Below are 13,355 nucleotides of genomic sequence, written 5' to 3' on the forward strand. Positions count from 1 at the left end.
GCACTCCCCCGCAACACACACACACCCACACACCCACCCACCCCTCCTGGTGTTGGGAGGGGAACAGGTAAAAGGACAAAGGAAGCAAGAGAAAAAGAGGAGGGAGGGAGGAAGAGGGGAAGCAAAAAGAACAAACCCTAGTGGCCCCAGTGATTCTAAGGGAGAAAATCCCAGGTGCAGAATAAAGTTCTGCCTCCTTAAGCTCGTGTCTTCCATGCCTAGAATTCAACTGTCACCCCAATAGAACAGACTGAACAGGTTTCAAACCTCCAGGAGGCTCTTACCTTCTAAACAGGGACGGCTGTTTTCTAGTAAAATCACTAAAAGGGAAGGAGGAAACTCGAAAAAGGTTCCTCCTGGCGCTCACGTCCATGAACCCGAATACTCTCTCACTCCTCAAAGAGAGACCTGGAGAAGGAGACTTGCTGAAGCAAAGCCACAGGGGTCTCTGAGGTTTCCCTGGCCCCTCGCCCCGGTCCTGCCTGGCTGATGTCAGCATCTCTCTGTGAGGTCACCACCTCCCCACCACCTCTGACCAATAGGCTGAGGTCTTGCAAAAGGCCTTTCTGATGTCACTGCCATACCCCTCCCTTGCTGTGCCAATGTCCTGCCCCTGCCCGGGCACTTTGGAGGTTTGAGCTACTCCCTGTGGATCACCCCACTCAAGGAGCGTTCGTTCTAGGCAGCAAGCCGGCTAGACAGGGAAACATCAGACACTGCTGCCAATGCTACACTCAGTTTTTCAGAAATTAGTCGACTTTATGGTCAGAAGAGACCATTAGAGCATCTAATCTGACCCCCTGCATATCACAGGCCTCCTGTATGACACAATAGCTACTTTTGAGGCAAACACATTCCAGAAAGGCATCTTGTCTTCATTACATGACATCAAGAGATGGAGAATCCACCACTTTCCTTGGTAGCTTGTTCTTGTGGTGAATCATCCTCGCTGTTGAATTTTTGTGCCTTAGTTGTAATATGAATTTGTCTCTCTTCACCTTCCAGCCAGGGGGTCTTCTTTGCTAGATTAAAGAGCCCTTAAATACCCAATCTTTTCTTTCCATTAAGGCACTTCAATGACGTCATCTTTCAATCTTTTGATAAGCTAATCAGGTTGAGCTCTTTCAATAGCTCACTAGAAGGTATTTTTTCCAGTCCTCAGATCATTAGGTGGCTCTTTGCTGCCCCAGTTCCAATTTCTCAACATCTTTTTCAAATGAGGACACCAAAACTGGAGGCAGTATTCCAGTGTCAGTCTCAGTGATGCTGTGTCACCTCCTGTGACATTATTGACATAATCTGTAACTGTATAGATCACCATTGCGACCACTGTTCTATATTTGCAGCCAATATTACAGAGAAGTGGTCGTGTAAGGGGTCTATGGAGAGGTGCTGATTATAATGATGCTATCTCTAGATGTGTATCATTTTTTTGTAGTTGATATTATGAATATTGGCTCTATGCTGCCTGTATTTCAAACTTGTGCTCTGCTTCAGGGAATGATACGTTTTCTTTAATTGATGAAAACACAAACTAGACACTTAGAGGATTGGAACTGATTTCAGCTGATGGACAGGTTTGCTAGGTTTTTATGCATTTGGACAGCGAAATGTTGAGTGTTCACATTCATTTCAAGCATCCTCGTATGGTGGAGCTCCTGAACATAATGGAGAATAGAAATGAAAATTTTTTTCTTAGAGGTCACCTGGGTTTGAACAAAGGACCATTTGATCTGCAATCAAACACTCTACTACTGAGCTATACCCCCATTACAACAGGAGTATGGAATCGTGATCTCCAGGACTTTGAAGGACAGACCCTGCTTCATCGAGCTCCTTTGCCATTTCCCAGACCACAGGTGGTTTTAAAAATGGGGTTTGATTAAACTTCTTAAATGTGGTAAACACCACAGCTTGCACCCCCACCGATATAGCTTCTCCCCATGACAGAGCTGCCACCTCCTGGGGAAGTGGATTGACTACACCAACAGGAAAACTCTCCCCCCTCAGCATGGAGCAGTGGTTCTCAAACTGGGTCAGGACTGCAAAGTGGGTCGTGACCCTGTTTTAATGGGGTCACCAGGGCTGGCATTAGACTTGTTGGGTCCTGGGGCTGAAGCCAAAAGTGTGAGGCCCCCCCACCCAGGGCTGAATCCCTCAGGCTTTGGTTTTGCCCTCCCCCCCCCCCGAGTGGAAGGGTAGAGAAGTGACTTTCAGCCGATCATATCCTTTCCCTGATACCTTACAAGTCATGCTCTATATGTAAGATCATGATGATATGAAAATGAGGATTATGGGGGTTACAGCCGCTCCCCCAAAGGTATAGAATGTCACACTGAGATTCTCTGTTCATTTGTTCTGTAACAGCATTACAGAGATCCAGTGACTGACCAATGGCATTTCCAAGTGCTAAAATAGCAAGCGATGTCAATCTCTCATTGGCTATCAGCGACTGAAGATGTGGTTTAATGAGCCGGAGCTTCAAGGTGAGGGTGGGTCTGTCCACTGCCTTCCATTGCGCTGCTGGGCCCCAAGTCCCTGGTGGCCAATATGTTAAGCTGGGAGAAGAGAGTGGGGTGGCAAGTGGCGGCAGGACTTTTGCCACCAGGGTCAAGCTGCCCAGCTTCCTCCTGGTACTGCTGGCCCCCCGTCGCCTTCAGGTAACCCAGGAACTAAGGCAGGAATAGGGCGAGGAAGCAAGTAAAGCCGAGCAAGGAAGGCAAAAGTGAATCTTGTCTTCATGGGCCGCTCGCAATGACGTCCTTTTTCTGTGCCACAGCTGACAACAACATTGCAGACAGAAAAGCAGGAGGCCAAAAAGAAACCGAGCAGCTGCTGAAGTAGTTCATTTGGGAGCGTGCTAGACTAACAGGCTCTTCTATCCCCCTGTGTGCACGGGTGGGATGTTTTCTGAAAGTGTAGCAGTTCCTTTAACTGCCATGAGTCCCTCATTTCAGGCTATGCAGCAGGAAAAGGCAGCATGGGCTTCTGCACCGAGTTGGCCCACCTGACCTTTCATTCTTCTCTTGATCTTTGTCAGCAAGGGGAAGAAAAAGAAGCTCCCCTTCAAGCTAGAGTCACAAGGGCGACGTAAGGACGACTTCCTGAGCCCCGGCTCCAGTCCTCTGCTCTGCCAGCTGACCTATTGAAGGGCTGTCACCACTTTCTCCAGGTTTGTCCATCGGTCTGTGCCAGGGTGAGCAACAGCTAAGCAGATGGAGTTTCTGTAGTGTAGTGGTTATCACGTTTGCCTAACGTGCAAAAGGTCCCTGGTTCAAAACCAGGCAGAAACATGCTGGCTTCCTTTTCCCAGATCCCCTTGCTGTTCAGGAAGGCCTCCTCCTTCTCCTATTGGCCTGTCCGTGGGATAACTCCAACCCCTGCATGACAGAGGGTGCTGACAGCAGTGGAGAAAGCACCTTGGCGTCAGGCTGGAGAACCTAGAGGAGTGCGGCGTGTCACCTTTTGGAGGCTTGTGGCTTGGCCGCCTCTGCTGTTGGAGGTTGGCTGGTGGAGGCCGGCTCTTCCTGCTGGCCTCCTCTGCGTGACTTGCCAAAGGAGGAAGTGAGGCAGGAATGGGGGGAAAGAGGAAAGTCAAGCTGAGAAAGGCAGGGCAGAAAGTAAGCACATCATTGCGGCTAAATGGGGTGAGTAGAGCATCACCATTCGTTCTGCAAAGCCGAGGGAGGTGCGGTTGGCTGCTGGGAGGCAGAATCCTGTGCCTGCCTCTTGGCTTCCCAGGGATGGCTCCTTGCAGCCCAGGAGAAGCGGGGTTCTGGGGGGAAGGAAAAGCAGCAATGGCGAGGCTGAGTGGGTTCCTTTCTGGCCAAGATGGTGGGTCTGGGAGTTGCCTGTAAGCCATAAGTGGACTTGGTGCAGTGAAAACCGCTGCTCCATTCTGGCTGACCTGGGGGAGCCATTAATGACTTGGGAGTGGGGGCAGGGCGCTGGCTGTGAGCCAATGGGATCCAGGAAGCCCCAGCCTGCCCCTCCAGGGGCCGAGTCGTCTTCTTCTCTCCTGCCATGGGGAGCCCGGCCTAGAGCCTGCTCAGCATGTGCTGCAGCTCGAGCATTAAGCCTTCCTGTGTGCATAACCTAATTTCGGCCTAGTGTAATAAGGGGTCAAGTTTAGATTGTGAATTTATCTTTAATTTCCATGGTAGCTTACTTTGATCTTTTATGCCTACCACTTATAATCCTTAAAACTCCATCTTTCTGTAGTTAATAAATCTGTTTTATGCTGTACTTAAACTAGTGTATTTTGCTTGAAGTTCTTGGGAATTCGCAGCTCCATTACAAGGCTGGTTCATGTACTATTCACAGTGAGGGAGGGGTGGACCCTGCGTAATAAACTCACACTGATCAGGCTTCTGATTAAGGCAAGATGGTATGATCCAGGGGCGCGAGGCTGCAGAGCTGGGGGGAATTGGCGGGAGGCTCTCTGTCATTAGTGTTATGAGTGGCTGGGAGAAGCATTCATGTAACTCAGTTGGATGTGCCCCTACCTGTGGATGTCTGTGTAAGTGCAATATCTGCCAGATTCACAGCTCCTCACAGCATCACCGTGTGAGAGGGAGCCCAGGCAGTGGGACACAGGGCTCAGGGGTCCCACTGTTCAGGTTGCATCCCATAGATCCCATCACAGACTTTCAGCAACCACAGCAGATGTTCACTGGAACAGTGAGAGAGATGGCAAAATAGTGATCTCCAGGGCCTGCAGACATCAAACTATCAGGAATTCTGCGCACAGAGAGGACCCTGCAAGTGAAAAATGCCTTTGGAAAAGACCCTTCTGTCCCCAGCTGTGGTCGTACAGTGCTTAGTGCTCTGCGTTGTGGCCTCAAGAGCCATGGATGCAAGTTGAGTTACGGTGACCTTTTCCTTGTCTCCACGTTTCTTAGGTGCCTCCTTCCAACACCTGTCAGAAAAAACGACCGGTTTCTTTTGGAAGCATTTGCATTGCAAGGCAGAGGCAGTCCTCTCTGTTTCCTCAAAAATTGACCAAAAGGTGGGAGGAGTGGACACATTTGGCAAGGCACTACTGGGTGCTGCATCTCTAACCTCCACCTTACCTGGCAGGTGCCTCTGGGACTTTTCTCCCAGCTGCTCCATTTTTTCATCAGTGACAATCAAAAGGAAGATGACATGACATCTCTGTGCAGACATCCTCAGCGAATCACAAGGACGTGTGGCGCAGGCTCTCGTGTTGCAGCAATTGCAGTTGAAGCAACCACCATGCTAATGCCAGTCATAGCAGCCTTTTCATCAACTCCAGGCTTGTGATTTGATTCTTTCCAATGTTTCTCTCCAAAGAAACCTTTTCCTTAGCAAGCAATTACTTGGATACCAAGGGAGGTCTCTTCTGTTTCCTGGAAAGACACAGGAAAATGTGAGCAGAGGAGACAAAAGCCACACAACAAAGCACCACTGGGAGCTGAACCCAGGATCTCCTGTTTACGAGACAGGTACTTTAGCCAGCTAAGCCATGGTGCCTGCCTCAAGAAAATACTTGCAACTGTTCCATTTGATGGTCCAGGACAGCACCTGCAAATTCCAAACTACAGACGTTCCCCATTTCCCTCAAGACTTGCAAGGAAGAACTGGCAGGCCAAGCCAGGATCTCCTGGTTACTAGGAAGTCACTTCAGCCAGCTCTTCCCAAAGATCACTATCCAGAGACCTTTAAACAGCCACTACAGATGTTCACCGACAAAGAGATGCCAAAATGGAGTTCTCCACTGCCTGCAGCCATCACACTACCAGCCATCACACTACCACAGAGAGGCCCCTGCTGTGGGAAAGGCTTTGGTAGAGACTCTTCTGACACCAGCCGTTCTCATATAGTGTTTAGCGCTCTGTGTTGTGGCTTCAGCATCCACAGATGCCAGTTCAATTGGGGGACATTTTTCCTGTCTCCACATCTGTCTAATGGCTCCTTTCAACTCTTGTCACCAAAAAGACGTGTTTCTTTTGCAAGCGATGTACAGCTAGGCAAAGGCAGTCTTCTCCATTTCCTCAAAAGTCACCAAGCTGTGGAGAGAGGGGAGACATTCAGCCAAGCTGGATGCTGAATCTCCTCTTTCTTCAGCAGGTATCTGTGAAGGACACAAATCTCCATCGTGTAGAGGTCAAGAATAGGACTTTATTACACACCGCGCTGGCGGAGTGGGCTTATTAGGCTCAGAGACACAATTAATTAATTACAATAGAATATATAGATTTTCCACGGGCGGGGGAAAGTGACGGCGTAGGCAGTTCCAAACCCCGGGATAGGTTTTGCAGCAAGACAAGATAGCACAGTAGCCAATGGTTAACAGGTTACATAATGTCTCCACCCATGGTCTCAAGTTAGCAAGTTAACATTTCATTAATACTTTGATAATATGTTATTAGTATAAAATATATATGTTGAATTCTGATTTGGGGTCCATAGGAATGGAGCAACGCCTTTAATTGTCCAACAGGTACATTCCTAGGGGTTAAAGCAAAGAAAGAGTGAAAGTATATGGCAATAAAGATTGTTTTCTGTGTGTCTTAAGGCAGGCATTGGTCCCTGGGAAGGGAGGTGGAAGGATGCCATATCTTATACTGACGTGCCAACTTTTCATAAACTCAAGGTTGGCTCTGTGGGAAAAATGTCTCCCTACAGAAGAGACTAACACAATAGGAACAGGGATTCTTTGCTCAATCTGCAACTCTGAATAAGACACAATTATTTAGTTCTTAGCTCCAACACCTGGCAATTTGCTGACCAGGCCTATCTTAGCTTTCTGTTTACCCCAGCTTTCTCTTAGCTGGTCACTATTTGCTAGGCTTCTGGTCCCTTGACCATACTCTTGACTTCGGGTCTGGAAAAGAGGTGGCACAATCCATAGACCAGGTTGTTATATGAAATGCACATGGATTTTAACCTTTCACATCCAGTAATGGCAAAGTTCTTGGTTCAGGCTTGTAGCGGTGATGGAATAAACTGCAGGTTCAAATCAAGTCTCTGGAGTACATCCCCCACTGGGATGGGTCATTCAGTTCTTTGTACAGAGCTTCAGTTTGTAGCAAAGTCCCTCCAGAGGTAAGAAGCAGGATTGAAGACAAGATGGAGACTAGGCATCAGCCTTCTATAGTCTCTTGCCATGTGGTCTTTGCTTTCTTTGTCCCAAGGACACTATCCAGCACGTGGCACAGAAAAACCTTAGAGTTCTCTCCATAGGCAGGTCCCTGCATACCTTGCTGAGTCACAAGGCGTATCTGCCTTCTCTCAGTGGGTCAATTGTATAGCTGATGGTCCTTAATGGTCCATCAAGCAGGCTAGGCTGAACTGACACCAACTTGTCGGTGTCCCTAGGCATAAGTGAACCAAAGTTGTGACTCTAGGCCTGAGTGAACCAAAGTTCTTCCATGCTGTGAACTTTAACCAGCCTAAGATGCTAATAAACAGCAAGCAAAATGTGTAACTGTCAGCTTTCTTAGCTTGCAGCTGCAGTATAGCTCGAAACAGCAAAAAGCGGCAGTAAGATGAGGGAGAAGGGGGAGGAAAGTCTGCATGTGTCTGTGCTGTGAAGGCCATAGATAAACATGGGAATGAGAACAGTTCTAACAAGCTACATTATAGTGTTAAGTGTAACTGTTGCAAGGGGGAGGGAGGGAAGAAGGGGGAAAAATAAGGGGGGGTATAAATGCTGGGACCCCGCCTGCGTGCGGGTGTGCAGGATTTGAGATTGCTTTTTCTCCCTTGCACCTTATTTGAGCTCAAATAAACTTGGTTTGCTTCTCTACCCTGGTGTGTTAATTAGTGCTACGCACACCGGGCAATGAACCCTACTGTTGCCCCCCCCCACTCGGGCCCTCTGGGCCGGCAACAAACTTGTCCGGGGTGTTCCCCAGAAGCATATCAAAAGTTTGAAATACAGACAGCATAGAGCCAATATTAATAACGTCAACTACAAAAAATGATACACATCTAGAGATGGCATCATTATAATCAGCCAATCAGAACCTCTCCATAGATCCCTTACACCAGGGGTCCCCAACCCCCAGTCCGCGGCCCGGTACCGGTCCGCGGCCTCTTACAAACCGGGCCACGAACCGACCCAGTGGAGCTTCCGCAGGCGTGCCTGCGGGAGGTCTACCCGAGCCGCGGGACGAGCGCTCCCTCCTCAGTCATGCCTGCGGGAGGTCCACTGGCTCCGGTGGACCTCCCGCAGGCATGACTGCGGACGGTTCGCTGGTCGCGCGGCTCAGCTGGACCGCCCGCAGGCATGACCGGTCCATGGTCCTAAAAAGGTTGGGGACCCCTGCCTTACACGACAACCTTTCTACAATATTGGCTGCAAATATAGAACAGTGGTTGCAATGGTGATCTATACAGTTACAGATCATGTCAATAACATCACAGGAGCTGACACTGCATCAGTGAGACTGATATTGGAATAGCCTCCAGTTTTGGTGTCCTCATTTGAAAAAGATATTGTGAAATTGAAACTAGAGCAGCAAAAAGCCACCAAAATGTTCTGAGGGCTGGAGAAAAATGCCTTCTAGGGAGCTATTGAAAGAGTTCAACCTGTTTAGCTTATCAAAAGATTGAAAGGTGATTTCACTGAAGTGTTGAAGTGCCTTAATGGAGAGAAAATATTGGGTATTAAAGGGCTCTTGAATGGAGCAGAGAAAGGCATAACAAGACCCAATGGCTGGAAGGTGAAAAGAGACAAATTCATATTACAACTAAGGCACAAATATTCAACAGTAAGGATGATTCACCACAGGAACAAGCTACCAAGAAAAGTGGTGGATTCTCCATCTCCTGATGTCAGTCAATGAAGACTAGATGCCTTTCTGGAATGTGTTTGCCCCAAAAGTAGCTCTTGTGTCATACAGGAGGCCTGTGATATGCAGAGGGTCAGATTAGATGCTCTAATGGTCTCTTCTGGCCATAGAGTCGACTAATTTCTGAAAAACTGAGTGTAGCATTGGGAGCAGCGTCTGATGTTTCCCTGTCTAGCCGGCTTGCTGCCTAGAACGAACGCTCCTTGAGTGGGGTGATCCACAGGGAGTAGCTCAAACCTCCAAAGTGCCTGGCCAGGGGCAGGACATTAGCCCAGCAAGGGAGGGGTGTGGCAGTGACATCACAAAGGCCTTTTGCAGGACCTCAGCCTATTGGTCCAAGGTGGTGGGGAGGTGGTGACCTCATAGAGAGATGCTGACATCAGCCAGGCAGGACAGGGGCGAAGGACCAGGGAAACCTCAGAGACCCCTGTGGCTTTGCTGCAGCAAGTCTCCTTCTCCAGGTCTCTCTTTGAGGACTGAGGGAGTATTCGGGTTCACGGACGTGAGTGCCAGGAGGAACCTCTTTCCAGTTTTCTCCTTCCCTTTTAGTGATTTTACTGGAAAACAGCCGTCCCTGTTTAGAAGGTAAGAGCCTCCTGGAGGTTTGAAACCTGTTCAGTCTGATCCATCTGGTGACAGTTGAATTCTAGGGATGGAAAACACGAGCTTAAATAGGCAGAATTTTATTGCACACCTGGGGCTGAAATAGTGCTCGGGCAGTGATCCCCACCATTGACCTGGGCCATCCTTTGGGCTCTCTGGTGAGAACCCTTCGCCTCCCGTCCTCAGTCTCTACCCTGATTGGCTGAGCAGGGGGTTATTGACAGGGAGGAGACTCAGGTCCTTGTTGTTCTCTTTTAAGACCAAGGAAATAAGTCAGAACCAGTTCTATGTTTGATGAATTTTGCTGCTTCTCTACATTAATGGTCTCTGAGCAGTTCATGATTCTCTCAAATGTTGCAGTTCTCCTCAAATACTTGCTAAATAATTCGTGTCCACTGTTGTTGGTCTGGAGCTCATCTGTGAGCACTTTATTCAGGACATTCAGTGTATGAAATTCAAGATCCGATGGTTAGATTGAAAATCAGGGCTTTTGGGTCCTATTCCCAACTCTGCCCCTGACTGGCTGTGTGACCTAAGAGAAGTCAATTCTCCTTTCTCAGCCTGAGCTTCTCTCTCTTTCGAGTAGGGGTAATAATGATCCGCTCCTACCTAGCTCAACACACTCACTCTTCCCCAGCACACACACTGTCTCTCCCCAGAACACAAACAGTCTCTACCCCGCCACGCACACCGCAGTTGAAAAGCAGCTGGCAATCTAGTAAGGTGCTCGTGGAATGGTGGGATAGAGAAACCTGCATCATGTGATGCTGTACCAGCCCGTGAGGCATTGCAAACCCTTCCCAAAACACCCTGCAGCCAGTTGCACAGTGGGATAGTTGCCCACAGTGCACTGCTCTCTGTTGCCATCCACGAACTGCTAGCGTGGATGTGCTCTGGTGACACAAGGGGCATAGGGAGGACATTCAATAGCTGTTTTAACTAAACACTTTAACTAAAGCAGCAATGCCGGGGGGTTGGTGACTTCTTTGTTTCCTCACCCTGGAGTAAACTCAGCTTTTTATTCCATTCTTGATGCTTCATGGAATAACAACAGACGACCGAAGAAAGACATGGACAGGGTGGGTCTCAGGGGAGGGGCAGAGAGGTTCGAGCGGTGGGCAGAGCAGGTCTCGGAGGTGGGGGCAGTGGGCAGGGCAGGTCTCAGGGGAGAGGCAGAGAAGTGTGGGTGGTGGGCAGGGTGGGTTGCAGGGACGGGTCAGAGCGGTGGCGGCTGGTGGGCAGACCGTGTGGTAGGGGGTGGAGAAGCACGAGCAGCAGGCAGGAAGGCCTTGGGGGAGGAGAGGAGCGAGCGAAAGGTGGCTCAGCAGTCCTCAGCCAAAGAGGAAGAGCGGGGGGTGGGAAGTGGCCAAATAGGAGCAAGGGGGGAGCACGGGGGGGGGCCTCAGAGAGAGAAGGGTGGGGGGCAGTGCCATGGTCTGGGCACCAATGGGCCCCCCACTTCCAGGGAGCTTCCAGCGCTCACACCCAGCCTCCCCAAATGCAAGAGCCATGGGCCACCTATTCTCTTCATCTTCACTAACCAAGCCCCTCCACAAGCTATGTTGATGGGAGAAGCCCTCCTGTTGACACAGCGCTATCTGCACCGGGGTTAGGTTGATATAACTGCATTGCTTAGGGAGGTAAATTTTTTACACCCCTGAGTAATGTAGTTACACCGATCTAATTTTGTAGTGTAGATCTGTCCAAAGAACCTTGGGAGTAAAACTTCACCTGCTCCTCTGCTTTACTGAATCCAAACACCAGCAAAGCTTGTCAGGCCTAGATGGAGGTTGGCAGAGAGTCAGGTGTGTGCAGACATGATCCCTTCAGCAACTGTAGGCACCATGGCTTAGCTGGCTAAAACCACTGTTTTGTATACAGGACATCCTGGGTTCAAGTTCCAGTGGTACCTTACTGAGTTGCTTTTGGGGCACATGGTACTGGCTACTGTCAGAAGACAAGATTCAGAGCTAGATGGACCGTCGGTCTAGCCTAGTGTGGTTTTTCTTATGGTTTAAATTACGCTCACAGGCACTGATGATAGAGTTACTGAAAGTTTGGGAGTTAGGAGCTGATAGGTCAGTGGTCCAGTCCCCTCACAGACGACCCTGTCCCTCTGGGACAGGGTCAGGTCTGAGCTCTCACACCAAATGCTCATTGTGGCTGCTAGAATCTGTGGGCAGCTTGTTTAGTTTATGCCGAGGGTTGAGTCCTGTTTTGTGCACCGAGTATGAGAATGAAAATCCTAAACCGCCCTTTGAAATAACAAAAGCAGCAGGACGTGTTTCTGTCTCTGCCCCAGAGCAGACAGACCAATGGAGAAACGCCATGAGTCCAGGGTAATACTCCCCTGCGGTTTTACCATTTCCACTTGCTAAACCCCCTCCCAACCTTCTGGGCTCCTGGAGCAGGGGACTGAGCCTGAGCCGAGACACGGACACTGCAACTTTGCAGCCCAAGCTGCATGACCCTGATTAATGTGACACGGGGCAGTCGTGGGTGTTTCATTGCACTGGAGACGTAGCCTAATGTTATGTCTGCACTGCGATTAACACACCCAGGACACCTGTCGCAAAGCCCGGGTCAGCTGACTCAGGGTTATGCGGCTTGGGCTGCAAGAGTATAAAATTACAGTGCAGACAGATGGGCTTGAGCCCAGTCTCTGAGACCCCACGAGGGGTGAGGGTTTCCGAACCCAGGCTTCATTGTGAACACAAATATCTGCACCACAGTTTTTAGCCTCTCAGCTTTAGCTTCATGAGCCCACGTCAGATGGTCCAGGCCAGCCATGCTGCCATCTTTATCCCAGGAGAGATGGACTCTAAGAGTACGTCTCCATTGCAATGTCAGCCCAGGGGCGGCTCGCTGTGCTCAGAGCAGCACCCTGGAAGCCCCATATTCACCAGTCTCATATAATGATGATACGGTTTGTACAAAGTCTGCCTGGTGAGGTATCATTTCAAAAGTCTTGGTCTGTTGAACCTTAATATTGTGTTGGATTGTGTGTGTAGCATTGGCTGGGAAGTTTTGCTCCGTGTGTGTTACTGAGATGAGGTTGGGAAATGCCCACCACCAGCCTTTCAGGTGTGACAATGGAGGAGCCAGACTCGCTGCTGGCCCATTAAAGGGATCCACACTCCCAAGGACTGTCCCAGGAACCGTGTACAATGCAGACTTCTCCGAGATAGCACAGCGACAATGGGCACTGCTTGACTCACATCCTAGCAAAGGTACTTCCTAGCCAGTTGGAAGAAACTATGAAAGGGGGGGTAGAGACATGAATTGGCCTCTCTCCCCCACAACTCAACACCTGTAAACACATCTGGAGGACAAACACTGTTAGGTGTGAGAAGTATAAACTGTTCAATATGTTCAGTTAGTTGGTTAATAAGATGTTTATGAAGTAAATTGAAATTTAATGTGGATAAATGTAAAGTAATGCACATTGGAAAAAATAACCCCAACTATACATACAACATGATGGGGGCTAATTTAGCTACAACGAGTCAGGAAAAAGATCTTGGAGTCATCGTGGATAGTTCTCTGAAGATGTCCACGCAGTGTGCAGAGGTGGTCAAAAAAGCAAACAGGATGTTAGGAATCATTAAAAAGGGGATAGAAAATAAGACTGAGAATATATTATTGCCCTTATATAAATCCATGGTACGCCCACATCTCGAATACTGTGTACAGATGTGGTCTCCTCACCTCAAAAAAGATATTCTAGCACTAGAAAAGGTTCAGAAAAGGGCAACTAAAATGATTAGGGGTTTAGAGAGGGTCCCATATGAGGAAAGATTAAAGAGGCTAGGACTCTTCAGCTTGGGAAAGAGAAGACTAAGGGGGGATATGATAGAGGTATATAAAATCATGAGTGATGTTGAGAAAGTGGATAAGGAAAAGTTATTTACTTATTCCCATAATACAAGAACT

General features: G+C 48.9%; 2 non-coding genes across 2 annotated transcripts; one reads left to right on the forward strand and one right to left on the reverse strand.

Annotated features, from left to right (window-relative positions):
• Nucleotides 1–3,220: 3,220 nt before the first annotated feature.
• TRNAV-AAC lies at nt 3,221–3,293 on the forward strand. Its single transcript has one exon. It is a non-coding gene; the product is annotated as a tRNA-Val (tRNA).
• A 2,126-nt stretch (nt 3,294–5,419) lies between these two features.
• Nucleotides 5,420–5,493, reverse strand: TRNAT-CGU. The gene has a single exon. It is a non-coding gene; the product is annotated as a tRNA-Thr (tRNA).
• Between the last annotated feature and the right edge of the window lie 7,862 nt (nt 5,494–13,355).

The sequence above is a fragment of the Mauremys mutica genome, unplaced genomic scaffold (genome assembly GCF_020497125.1).
Source record: "Mauremys mutica isolate MM-2020 ecotype Southern unplaced genomic scaffold, ASM2049712v1 000455F_np12_subseq_333106:372992_obj, whole genome shotgun sequence".
Lineage (NCBI taxonomy): Eukaryota > Metazoa > Chordata > Testudines > Geoemydidae > Mauremys > Mauremys mutica.